The sequence below is a fragment of the Chinchilla lanigera genome, unplaced genomic scaffold (genome assembly GCF_000276665.1).
Source record: "Chinchilla lanigera isolate Chin_1 unplaced genomic scaffold, ChiLan1.0 scaffold00047, whole genome shotgun sequence".
NCBI lineage: Eukaryota > Metazoa > Chordata > Mammalia > Rodentia > Chinchillidae > Chinchilla > Chinchilla lanigera.
The window spans coordinates 14,573,647-14,585,717 of NW_004955448.1; positions in this window are offsets into that span (position 1 = coordinate 14,573,647).

Consider the following 12,071-nt stretch of genomic DNA (forward strand, 5'->3'; position numbering starts at 1 on the left):
AAGGGAGAAAGTTCCTAACGGACCCATTCTCTGCAGACAGAGTGATGAACACAGCGGCTTGCTTTCAGGAGACGCACAAGGAACACAAGATTCAACGTCCACACTCCTAACGACGGATTCTCAGCACTTCCACTTGCTATGTGAACGTCTAAGAGCCAAATGATTATCACATCTGGTCATTTACTTTGTCTTTTCTGTTACACAAACAGTTCATGTCACTATCAGTTCATGAACTGTTAATTCTGACAACCAAAGATCTGTCACAGCCATCAGGATATTTTATAATAAGAATTCTCCTTGCAGGCAGTGGCCACTGAGTTGCAATTATCTGATAGGATGTTTGATCCTGGATACCAACCACTCTGCCACCCAAGCTGCCATATTTAGGCACTATAAATTCAAAAGTATTATTTATCCATATGGAACTGTCTGCAGATTCAGTAGGCAATTTGTCTATTAAGCTGAAAGACAGGCAAATATTTGATTCAACTAAAATTTTAATTAAGTAGTCAGTCATCTTTTTTAAATTATAAAATACTTGGAAACTTCATTTTAGAAAGGATTAAAGAGAATAATTTGAAAGGAAATTTTCACAAAATTACTTTGGGATAATACATTGCCATTTTAAACACTTTTTTTTAGGAAACCCATAGGAATTTATATATTTCATAGTCATAGGGAACGTGGTGCTATAGTATCTGTCTCAATTTTGTACTAAAACAATATAAGTGATGTAATGCTATGTTTATATTTTTTATTAAGAGAAGCATTTATTGTATTAAACAAAGTTCTTTAGGGTTATCAAAACATATTTGATTGCTAAAATATGAGCAGCTCTATGAAAGAAAATAATAAAGAAAATGCATGGAAATTGGTTAATTCTAGGCACTTTCAGTCTGAGTATTGCTATTGAACTATACTGATGGTCCATTTAACCTAGTTTCATGCCTTAGAAATCAGAACATATTCATTTATTTAAAGAGTTCATGGAAGAAGTCAAAGAAAAGTGTGTACTGAAATTCCTTAAGATATTAAACATATATTAATACATCAGTACTGTTGAATAGATTGAAGTTTTTGAGCAGATATATTGGCATATTCCGGAGAAACTGTTCAGATCAACTAGACCTTAAAGGACGTGCGGAATTGTGGGAAGGGAAAGATAAAACACAGAAGGAAATCAGAGAAGACTGTCATTACTGCAGATGGTTAAATGTGATAGCCAAATGTGTAATCCCTGCTAGAATTAAGATCTTTCTTTTAGTAAAATCAATATAATTGAGAAATCATATTCTGTGATGTAACATTAATTAATTTAGAGGACAAATATAATTTAGTTATTTACATTTCAGAAAAGTTTCACCAAAAAATTAAAGGAGAATTGTACAACATGGGAAAGTGTCAATAAGGAGAAAACCATGAGATGTGGTAAAATTGAACTCAGTCTTCAAACAGAGGAAAACCTCTGTGACTCAGAGTTTTTGGCACCCGCACTGGCTGGTGAGGATCAGTAGGTGTGAGACGGACCTTATTTTGCCTGGATTCCTCCATGGTTGCTGCTTTCAAATCTAGGCAAGCCGCTCCCCGAATGCCTCAGTGGGCTTCAGATGGACCCCACTTCCCGTGAGACCCCGTGCCCCTTGCCGGAAAGAAATACTTACACTCAGAAAATCACTTTCAGTCTTCTGAAACAGCTATTCAGGAAAAATCTCTACTCTGTTTCCCACGGTGCTTAATAAAATCCTTATGCAGTTGTTAGAGGCCATCCCCACTACATGAATCTTTTTATTTTCCTGACCATAAGGTTCAAAAAGGTAAAACTATGAATATGGGCAGGTTACAGTGTATAACACTCTGTATTTCTTTTATTTGTAAACATAGCATATGCCCATATCAGCAATTTATTATCTGGAAACCAAACGTAGCGCACGCGGTAGTTACAAATAATTGCATTGACTTAATCGTCTTCCTCACGGACAGCATTAGCGAAGTGCGAGGCCGAGGGTTTGCGTGGGTGAGGGACATGCCGCTTGGGTGGTGCATACGGCACGTGGGCCTTTCTCTCCGCCGCTGAGGCCCCGCTCTGCTGCCTGGGCCACGAGCTGGCGGTCTTTGCTCGGCACCCCCTCCCGCCCTGCTTTTCTCCCTCGATCCCAGACAGTCCGGGACTGACTTCACGTCGTGACGGTTGGGTGCTCTGTTCCAGAGGGAGAGAAGCCGACTAACGCACCACTGGGCAGGCTTGGGCCACCTCGGAGAGCGGACAGGCCACCCCTGAATACACCTGCTGGTGAATTTGGGACTGGCCATTCTGAGTAACTGCAGAGACAGAAGTTGCCCTGGAAGATCTCCTTTGTGAAAGAAAACTATGTTTATTTTCTAAAATCTGTTTGAGTAAAATGAATCCATATCAAAAAGACAACTGTCATGAACTGAGAGACGTTTTACCCCCGTCAGACAGTCTCCTTGTCTATGTTGCCTCCCCTGCTCCACCACCCCGAGAAACCCCAAGTCCTGCACTGGATAAGCTCCCTCCTTCGCCCTTGTCAGACCCCCATGTTTTGGGGATCCTTAGCATCTTTTCCCCTTTGCATCTGTCTTGTGTCAGCTTACTCGGCAGCCCAAATGGGCACCACCGAGCACGGTAAGGGGTTCGTCTCCCCGCTCTGGCATCTTTGTTAGTACCGTGACCGTCTGGACAGTATCCTGAGTGTGGTTTGCGGTTATAACGTCAATATGAACATTCTGCAGAGCCTCTCTTTTCATCTCACAGTGTTCTTTCATACATTAAAATTTTTAGTGTTGTCCTTAATAAATTAACCCCCTTAACCTGGGATTAATTTGTCTTTTCTCAATACATGTGAGTGTAAAAAAAGAAAAAGTAATATTTGACAGAAATTCACATTTCACCGAAGATGAGTCTGCCACATATACAGACGGCTACAGGTTCCTGCTGTAGTATACATCTCACATCCCTTACTATGCACATCTCCAAAGTGTTTTGCCAATCTGCAAACATTTTCACAAGAATGTCACTGTGTGTGTGTGTGTGTGTGTGTGAGAGAGAGAGAGAGAGAGAGAGAGAGAGAGAGAGAGAGAGAGCGAGACAGTCAGAGAGAGAGAGAGAGAGAGAGAGAAACAACTTTTGCACGCAGATAAATGGTTTGAAACAAAGAATCTATGTCTCAATTGTTTATCTGGTTTAATGCTAAGAGTTACAAGTAAACACATTCAACCAGGTGTAATTCAATGCACAGCATACACATGACATCACTGCAACCATGCTGTAGTACTTTTTAAAAATTGCAGTCACTATAACAAATGCTATTTGGTCATAGTTGGCATTGAGTTTGCAGCTCCTGAAGAATCATATGAAGTAGAATCTTTCTGTCTGCCTATTGACTACCTTATATATTGCTGTCTAGACTGTGGATTAAATATTGGCTGCCTTTTGGTTTGGAGGATATTCGTGGGTAATAGTGGATGTATATGGTTACTTTAGATAATGAAGTGATAAAGAAACACATGATGTAAATATAAACTGCTTCTGATTGTCATTTCCTTATTTATCCTCAGAACTGAAAACAAGATTTCAATTGTCATTACAATTCTGAAGCTATTTCAAGGGAACTGTGTAGACAAGACCTTCCTTGCTAGATTAACTGTAATATCTGATAAAAATATTCTCATTGCTTTATGTAACTTATGTCTTGATCAAATTTATCTTTTGAAAGTAGAGTAGGCTCTTGAAATATAATCCTCTTATGCTAGCTTGATGAATCTAAAATTTGTGAATGTTTTAAAAGTTATACTTCTAAATTATAAAGCATTTCTGTTACTATTAAGCATACACCTAAACTTTGAGGTTACTTTTCTTTGAAACTATTTGAAAACTTCTTTATCAAGGGCATTTGTTGAAAATTATTTTCATAAAATAGATGGAATCAAATTTAAAATTTTTCTTTTATGGGAGTTTAAATAAAATGCTTTAGCAAGAATAACCCCCCACAATGAAAGTAGTCATTAAGTCCTGCAAACATGTACTAGTACAAACAAAAATTAAAAATAGAATGGAAAAGTCCTGAAATAATGCAACTGTTGGAAACAAAATGATTACTATTTTAAACAGGAGCTAAGCTATTCATTTTCTTTTGCCTTATGCACATAATTAAGTCAGAAATTTAATTAAATAAATGAGGAAATTATGAATATATGTAAAATGGCATTATTAATCTCTGTGTCTTCAATCATTAAGAGAGGATAGAGTGATATAAGGTATTTGGTTTAATTTGATTTCATGTAAATGATGAAATTTTAAGAAAGTTGGCTTATTTCAAAGCCTATGAAATAACACAGTGAAAGCTCAATTATCACTTGGATATTCACTTCCACATGGAACAACTTATTCATTATCAAATTATTTATCCACCACCAACACGTTGTAATAACTTGATAATTGTTTGCAGAAAGCTCAGAACTGAGTGGCTTTTCCATTAAGAATCGTTATTTTAACTGGCATTTTTCTGAACCACAATAAACACTATCAAGTATGCCTTCACTTTTTTATATGGAAACATAAACCAAGTCTAATCTGTGAAGCTTTCCTGCATGAAAATAATTCACTACACACATCTGCATTAGACAGTCTAACATTATATGTGATTTTTGAGGTTTTTTTCAGCACCAGGGTTTGAACTCAAGACCTTGGCTCTGACATTTGCAGCTCATTTTTATTTTGAGACACTGTTTGTCTAAGTTATTAAATTGATTAGTTTTTGCTTGAATTTTGATTTTTCCTTCCTCACCTCTATAGAGTTCAGGACTATAGTTGTCTATGATTTTAAATGAGCAATAAACTGAAATCCTAAAATTATGTTGCAACTTTCATATTTAATGTTAATTGCAAAGTATTTTTCCTGGATTAAATGCAATAAACATTGTGGACTATTATTTATATTCCTTTATTCAGTTTAAGAGAAAACCAGCAGAAAATATAGTGTTAGAGTTCGATTACAAAGGGGAAAATTTTAAATAAAATGTAATCTGAAATTAAATATGGCAATTTTATTATTATTCTGCTTTGGAAACAAGGTGGTGACATCATACTACCTGACGCATCACAAAGCAAAAATAAAGAATATCACATTAGTGGAAATGAAATGACCTTTAAAGAAAATAAATTTTATTGAATTTTTGTAAGTAAACATAAATTTTTTCAGCAAGCCTTTCAGTATGAAAGCAAACCTCTTCAAGTGAAGAAAATAATAAAACTTAAAATAAAAAATGTTATATTTTATTTGAAATCCTAGAAGTTTTTCCAGAACTGTAAACTTTCTTATAACTCACGGAAGCAATGTATACTACACACAAATTTTGGTCACATTTAATCAGTCTCAACAAGAAATATTCAAAATCTTTCAAATAAGAAAACATTTTAGAATAAGGCGTGTCATTAAATTGGTACTTGTTAAAAAATAAACTAACAAGTAATGAGGTACTGAAATTACTAAGCAAAAGTGAGAATTAAGAGGTTTAGAATGCCTAAGTATAATTTTCAAACAATAGAACTCGTACATCTTTATAAATATTTATATGTTGAATAAATAAATGGATAAATGAATTTATCAATCAATCATTAACAGAAAAATACACAAAATATTTACATTGTCCTCCTATTATTGCTATATTTGCTGCAAATTTTAGTGCAAGCAACTCTCATATCTTATTGTACAAGATTTGACTGAAAAATATGGTGAATGTTAAACCCTAAAAATGACTGCAGTGAAAGACATACTGCCGATAGTTTCTCGAAAAATACTCTTCACATGGAGCACAGTCATCTCATTATTCTTGAATGTGTATGAAATAATTCTTGAAGTCCTCTTTTGTGACTATCTTGAGCTATGCTGTCTTGGTTGCCTTGATATTGCAAATTTTTTCACAGAGTTTATCTTCCACTGTCACGTAGGCTATGGGAATAAAGCAGAAGACATTCAGGGCCAGCTCTGATGAAAAAGGTCGAAAAGAACACACAAAATAATGCTTTTCCAAGCCCACATTTCCATTGGATGGCACTCAACATCAGTAGCATTAATGTATTTTTGTTCACATCATAAAAGAGAATCTCCAGAAATGCTCGTGAAGCTATGTCCAGTGCAAAGGGGGATATTTTGAGGGGCTTTAATGACAATGAGTCTTTAGGAAAAATGTTATTAATTTATTCATTAATTATATATTTTAATCACACCATATACTGTTTTATATATAATTTCATTAAGATAATCATATATTTACATATAGATATAAAAATTACAGAAGGACTAATGTACACTTTGTCTGGTACCCTTTATCCACTTTATAAAAGTCTATGAGACTATCACAACCAAAATATTAACTCTGATACAGCATATTAACCATCTTTACACATCCTCATTTCTGAATGGACATGTACGTGGTTTATTCAGTTTTACCTTTTCTGCATGTACGTTCATGTACTCATCACTACAGTCAAGATACTGAACAGATGTCTCATCACAGTTCCTTATGTTTTGGGGGTGGGATTTGTTTTTGTTTGTTTTCATTTTTCCTGTACTGGTGACTGAACCCAAGGCCTTAAAACTCAGCTGTGTCCCAGGTTTTGGTTTTTGTGATGTTGTTTCTATTAGTATATGTCCACGATACATAGTGATCACCTCCCTCACCACACGGTCTTGGGGAACTGGCACACATACACAGTGTGTGTTGTTCACTTGGCCTCCAGACCCCCATTCTCTGCTCTCATCCACTGCAGACACGTTCGCATCTCAAAAACATCTACCAGGCAGCACAGCACCTGCCTGGCAAGCACAAGGTCGGGAGTTCGATTCCTGGTACCAGAAACAAAACAAGACAAAAACAAAACAAAAGATGAAAAGCATCCTTCAACTTGTGTCTCACAAATTATGAAATTATATTTTGTTCCTTAAATTATTAATACTTTGGAGTTTGTCATATATCAGAAACCATGTGATATTTAACCTTCTGTGTCTGATTGATTTAATTTAGCATTATGGTCACGAGATCCAAGTATTTTCTATAAATGATTCAGATCTACCCATTTTTATTCCTGAGAAGCACTCAGATAGATAGATGATAGGTAGGTAGATAGATGATAGATAGATGTTAGATACATCATACTTTTTTTTTCTTGTTCATGGGCATATAGGCTGCTTTCACAATTTGCCTGTGATGAATTGTGCTATTATAAAGATAAGTATGCATATATTACTCTAATATGATGGATTTAGCTTTAATTTAGTTTTTAATTTTGAGACAGCCCTCATTAAACTACTTAGACTAGGCTCAAACATGTGATCCTCCTGCCTCAGCCTCCTAGGATTCTGGGATTACAAATGTGCGCCACTATGGCCCGCCTTAGTCTGCTTGTTTATGATACACAGTGACCTTGTCTCTAACCACTGGCGGCCGTCAATCTGAAGTTTATTTCTAAAATCTTGCAGTCCATAAAATAATACATTAACAGACAAATGCAGCGTTTAACCTCCAAAATTTTGTTCTTTCCGTCACCATAAATCCCGGGATTTTCTTCCAAGTCACTGCATGCATCAGTAATTTACTTTTCAACACTTATATGTACTGGCTTTTTATAAAGAATGTTGCGTAGGATACAGTTAAAGACACGCCGTGGGTTGAGGCATGAGAAAAACCTGGAATTTTCCCGACCCACAGGCGTGACTTGCTCCAGGAATTTCCTGTGCTCAACGATCCAGATTTCTGGACGCTGCACTTCTGAGATTTTACAGAGGCGTCCTCACACAGGCCGGACTGATTAAACCACAGGCCGTTCGGGGCCTACTTGACACTGAGCCTCGCTTCCTAGAAGTTCTTTTGCAGGCGGAGGGTAAAACTGAAAAGTTCTGACCCGACAACTGGCTTAACCTTTGCGGTGACCAGTACCAATCTGGGATTTTCCCCCATATTTTTCACTAGTGCATATTTGTTATACGGATCAGTGAATTCGTTTCGGCAGATCTGCACAGCACTTAACATATTTAATCATCACCCCCGTCATGCCCCGGGCCCGCCTTCCCCTCCACTTCACAAGCCTTTGTTTGGGGGGTGGGGTTCCATGTGTACAGAGCAGTTGATCACATGCGTGCTCTCTGTTACCCACCCTTGCACGCCCCTCCGCCTTTCCTTCTCCTCCTCTGACTACTTTGTAGTCATGTCTTTTAGATTCCACATATTGGGAAGTCCGTGCACACTCTGTGTCATTTTGGGCATCTGAGTAGTACCACATGGCATGTGTGCATCACGATTCACTTAATCTTTCACTTTTTACAGACATTTGAAATATTGTCAGCCTGGGGACGCAGTAAAGCTGTCATGAATATTTGCATACAAACGTTCATGGGAACATCAATTCTCAGGTATCTGGGATAAATTTCCAAGAGTTTAAATGCTAGATCATATGGTAGTTTTATAAGAAACTGCCAGATTGATTTCCATGGTGGTGTACCATTTTTCATTCCCACCGGCCGTGTATCATCCACTGTGTCAACATATCAATCCGTGCTTTCACATCCTTGCCAGTATTCTCGGTTGTCACTGTTTTTTAAAGTCATTCTGATAGGTATGTAGGCTTTAATTTGTTTCTGAATATGCTCTTTTTCTATAAAGGGCTCTGTTACTGAAAGCCAAGACTTGTATTTTTTATTTTTGTATTGCAAGGGCCTTACAGATTATGTGTGTATAAAGGATACTCAACAAATAGTTTTGAGGTGAATAAGTTAGTAGATAAAGTTAGGGGATAAAATAGTTCTAGGGTCTAAAATTTAAAAGTTTGATACATTAAATATTATATTTACATAAAAAGGAGAGCTAAAAATAAAATACATATTATAATTAAAACATATTCTACTATCTTATAGATAACAATATATAAAACAATAACCATTGATAATTTCCTACCACTTTGTCTGTAATGTGGTAAGCCCCTCCTATTATTATGTTATCCTTCTTTTACTCTTTAAAATAAAAAAATAAATAAAACGTATTCTATATGTATAGCTATATGAAAAAAGAGATTACCACTATATTAGACTTCATAAGTTTATTGTTTCAAATTATGATGTTATCAACTGATTAAATTTCTGAGGACATTCATTACCTTATTAAGAATATGGTGAAAAAAATGGTCATTGAGGAGGTACTGATATTATTTCACAATGGAAAAATTATTCATCGATTATTGCATTTGCTTTACAGTAGAATTCTTTTCTGAAACTGGACACACTATAAATGAAGATTTCGGACAAGATAACATATCATAATGAGTAATTTCAGCAACATTTAACTGCATTAACATTAATAACATGTTCATTTCACTTTACAAAGCAGGTCAGTGGTATTATCAGTACAAATTACTATGGTCTCCATACGTAAAAAAAGTTCTCATTATTAAGTGAGAAAATAGAATTTTGTGTTTAGTATTCATTCCGGGCAAAATACTTCTATTATCTGAAAATGTGAATTGGCATGGAGTAGGCAGTGAACCAGCTGAACTCAAGGTTTCATTTCTTTTTAATTTAAAGGGGAAGAAATATGAAAGGCTCAAATGAAATTACTTCATCAGAATTCACATTTGATTTTCATCATTTCAGCTACTCAGCTGCACCCATGCTCAACTGCCTCTGCTCCCAGCTGCGTTATTCAAGGAAGTTATTCAGAAAGGAATCCTTGCAATGTGTGTTATATTGAGCAGTGAGCTAATTAAAAGACATACACAGCTGGATGTGAAGAAGGCTTTGAACTTGATTGTGAAGCACTGAGAATGCTTGTTGGTTGGATTTTGCTCCTTATACTTTACCATGTAAGAAAATTAGTCCGAACACTGCATAAATGAATGAGTGCGTCCTTATCACTTTGTTCTCTTCTTTCTGTTAGAGCTTGATAATGCATACCGTGTAGAGCTTCCTACTTTTCAAAGAGGTCTTCCTGCCCCAAAGTACCAATACTAATGCAATATTATATCTGCGGGAAGGTTATACGGCTTACAGTCAATCAAAATCCATACACTTAAAAAAATAAATATTCTAAGAGCTCTATTCCCCTCACTGAAAACCTTGTGAAATATCTTTAGTGCTTAATAATAGGGGAATTGTTTTCCTCCTGAAATTTCGAAATTTCATTCTTGATAAGGTATGCGGTGCTCGACATGGGGCCCGCGTGATCAAGGGGGAAGGAAGTCACTGAGAGTCGGAGACTCTAACTCAGAAGGTAAGCTGCTTGCTTCACGCGTGGAGGGCGAGAGCAGCCCGGGAATGGAGGGGCGCCTTGGTGTTACCTCGGTCTCCGGAAGAAGCGCGGTGTCCCTGGAAGGAGCGGGGCATGTGTAAGGGCGCTGGCCAGAGACGAAGGGACCCTTGGAGCCGCAAGCCCACGGCCTCCCAGAGAGCACGGCTAAAGATTCAAAGAAGTCTCAGAGCCACAGTCCACGAAGGCACAAAGCACGCTGTCTTCAGGAACGCGTGCTCTGGCCCTCGCCCGCTCCACCCTCGGATCTCCGCCTTAGATTGGCCCTGCGCGCACTCCTATGAGACCACCGCGTCCTCACCCTGTCCTTCCTTGGTATCCTTCTTGAACCCCGCACTGTGTCCCTCATTTTTCCTTCATCCCCGCTTCCCGGTTCTGTCAGTAAAAATCCACAGAAATGCAGATCGGGGCTGTTTTGTCCTGAGACTCTCCCATGCTGAGAGAAACTGGAAAGGCAGCTCCTCTGCGCCCTCTTGGAGTGTAAACTGGACTTTGATTCCACATCACTTCTCGTCCTCCATGCCGACACAGGTGTGAACAATGGCAGGCGTGTCACCTTACCTGCAATCAATCCAAGTACGCAGAGTGAACTGCGTAAAATTTGAATGCGGAAGCACCTACGGAGCATCCGAGTTCTAACCCTACTTCCTTACTGATGAACAGTTCCGCTTGTGCATCTGCCCCTCAGATTCTGCACAACATCCATTTCTGCAATAGGAGATGTACGGACCTTGCAAGGTCATCCCTTTCATTCCTGAGGCAAAGTATTGTGTTGAAGGCAATCGGCATTTGTCCCTTCTTGCATAAACAGAAAAAGGAATATAATGTAAGAGAAAATGGTAGATCTTCATTCCACCAAGAGCAGATGTACAGCTGGGACATACATGAGACTTAAAATATACGAGAGAAAAATAGTCTTTTTCTCCAGAGCTACTTGGTTTCTTGGTTCAGTTGTTCTGAGCATCACTGCAGACTTTCTCCCCTGTCTGCACATTTCCTCTGTTTTTTGGCCATTTTTTTCCCGTTGTAGCACCCAGAGAGACTAGCTTTCCTCAAGGTAAATTTAAACTGCATGTTGAAAAAAGAAATTGGACAAGTGCGGATCAGTATATTTCCCTTCTGAAATAGCTGATGCCGTGTAAGTTGGTCACATACACACTGTCTACTGCTTGGGGACACAGACAGCTACACGGAGAAAGACAAAAAACGGAAGAGAACAGGGAGGACCAACAGCGGTACATCACTGACCAGGAGACTGTGAGGAAATTTTGGAGAGGAAAAGCAATGTTTAATTACCAATGAAGATATTTGTTCTAAAGAGTATCTATCATCTATCTATCTATCTATATTTATATATATAAAATTTTGAAAGAAAATACCTTTACAGAAAAAATATACCATTTTTATTATCTAAATTGCTTTTCTCTGACTTAATTTTAAAACATTCTGTATATAGAACTTATTCATCTCATTTAAGGGTCATCAATGAATTATTCCTACTTCTAAATTTCTATATGCAAATTTTTCTGTTTTGATTCTTATTTGACTTTCCTTATCTGTACAATGTTTATAATAGGAAGTAAATTTAACCTATGAAAATCATTAGAAAATTTTCAGAAATTTCTGAAGTTATATCTAATAATACTGAACTCGGTGAAACGAGATTGTCTTTTCAGTCGTTTATTCAAATTCCTAAGAAATAACATACACACTAGTGCGGATCACCTTAATATTCCCTCGATCATTTTATTTATCAA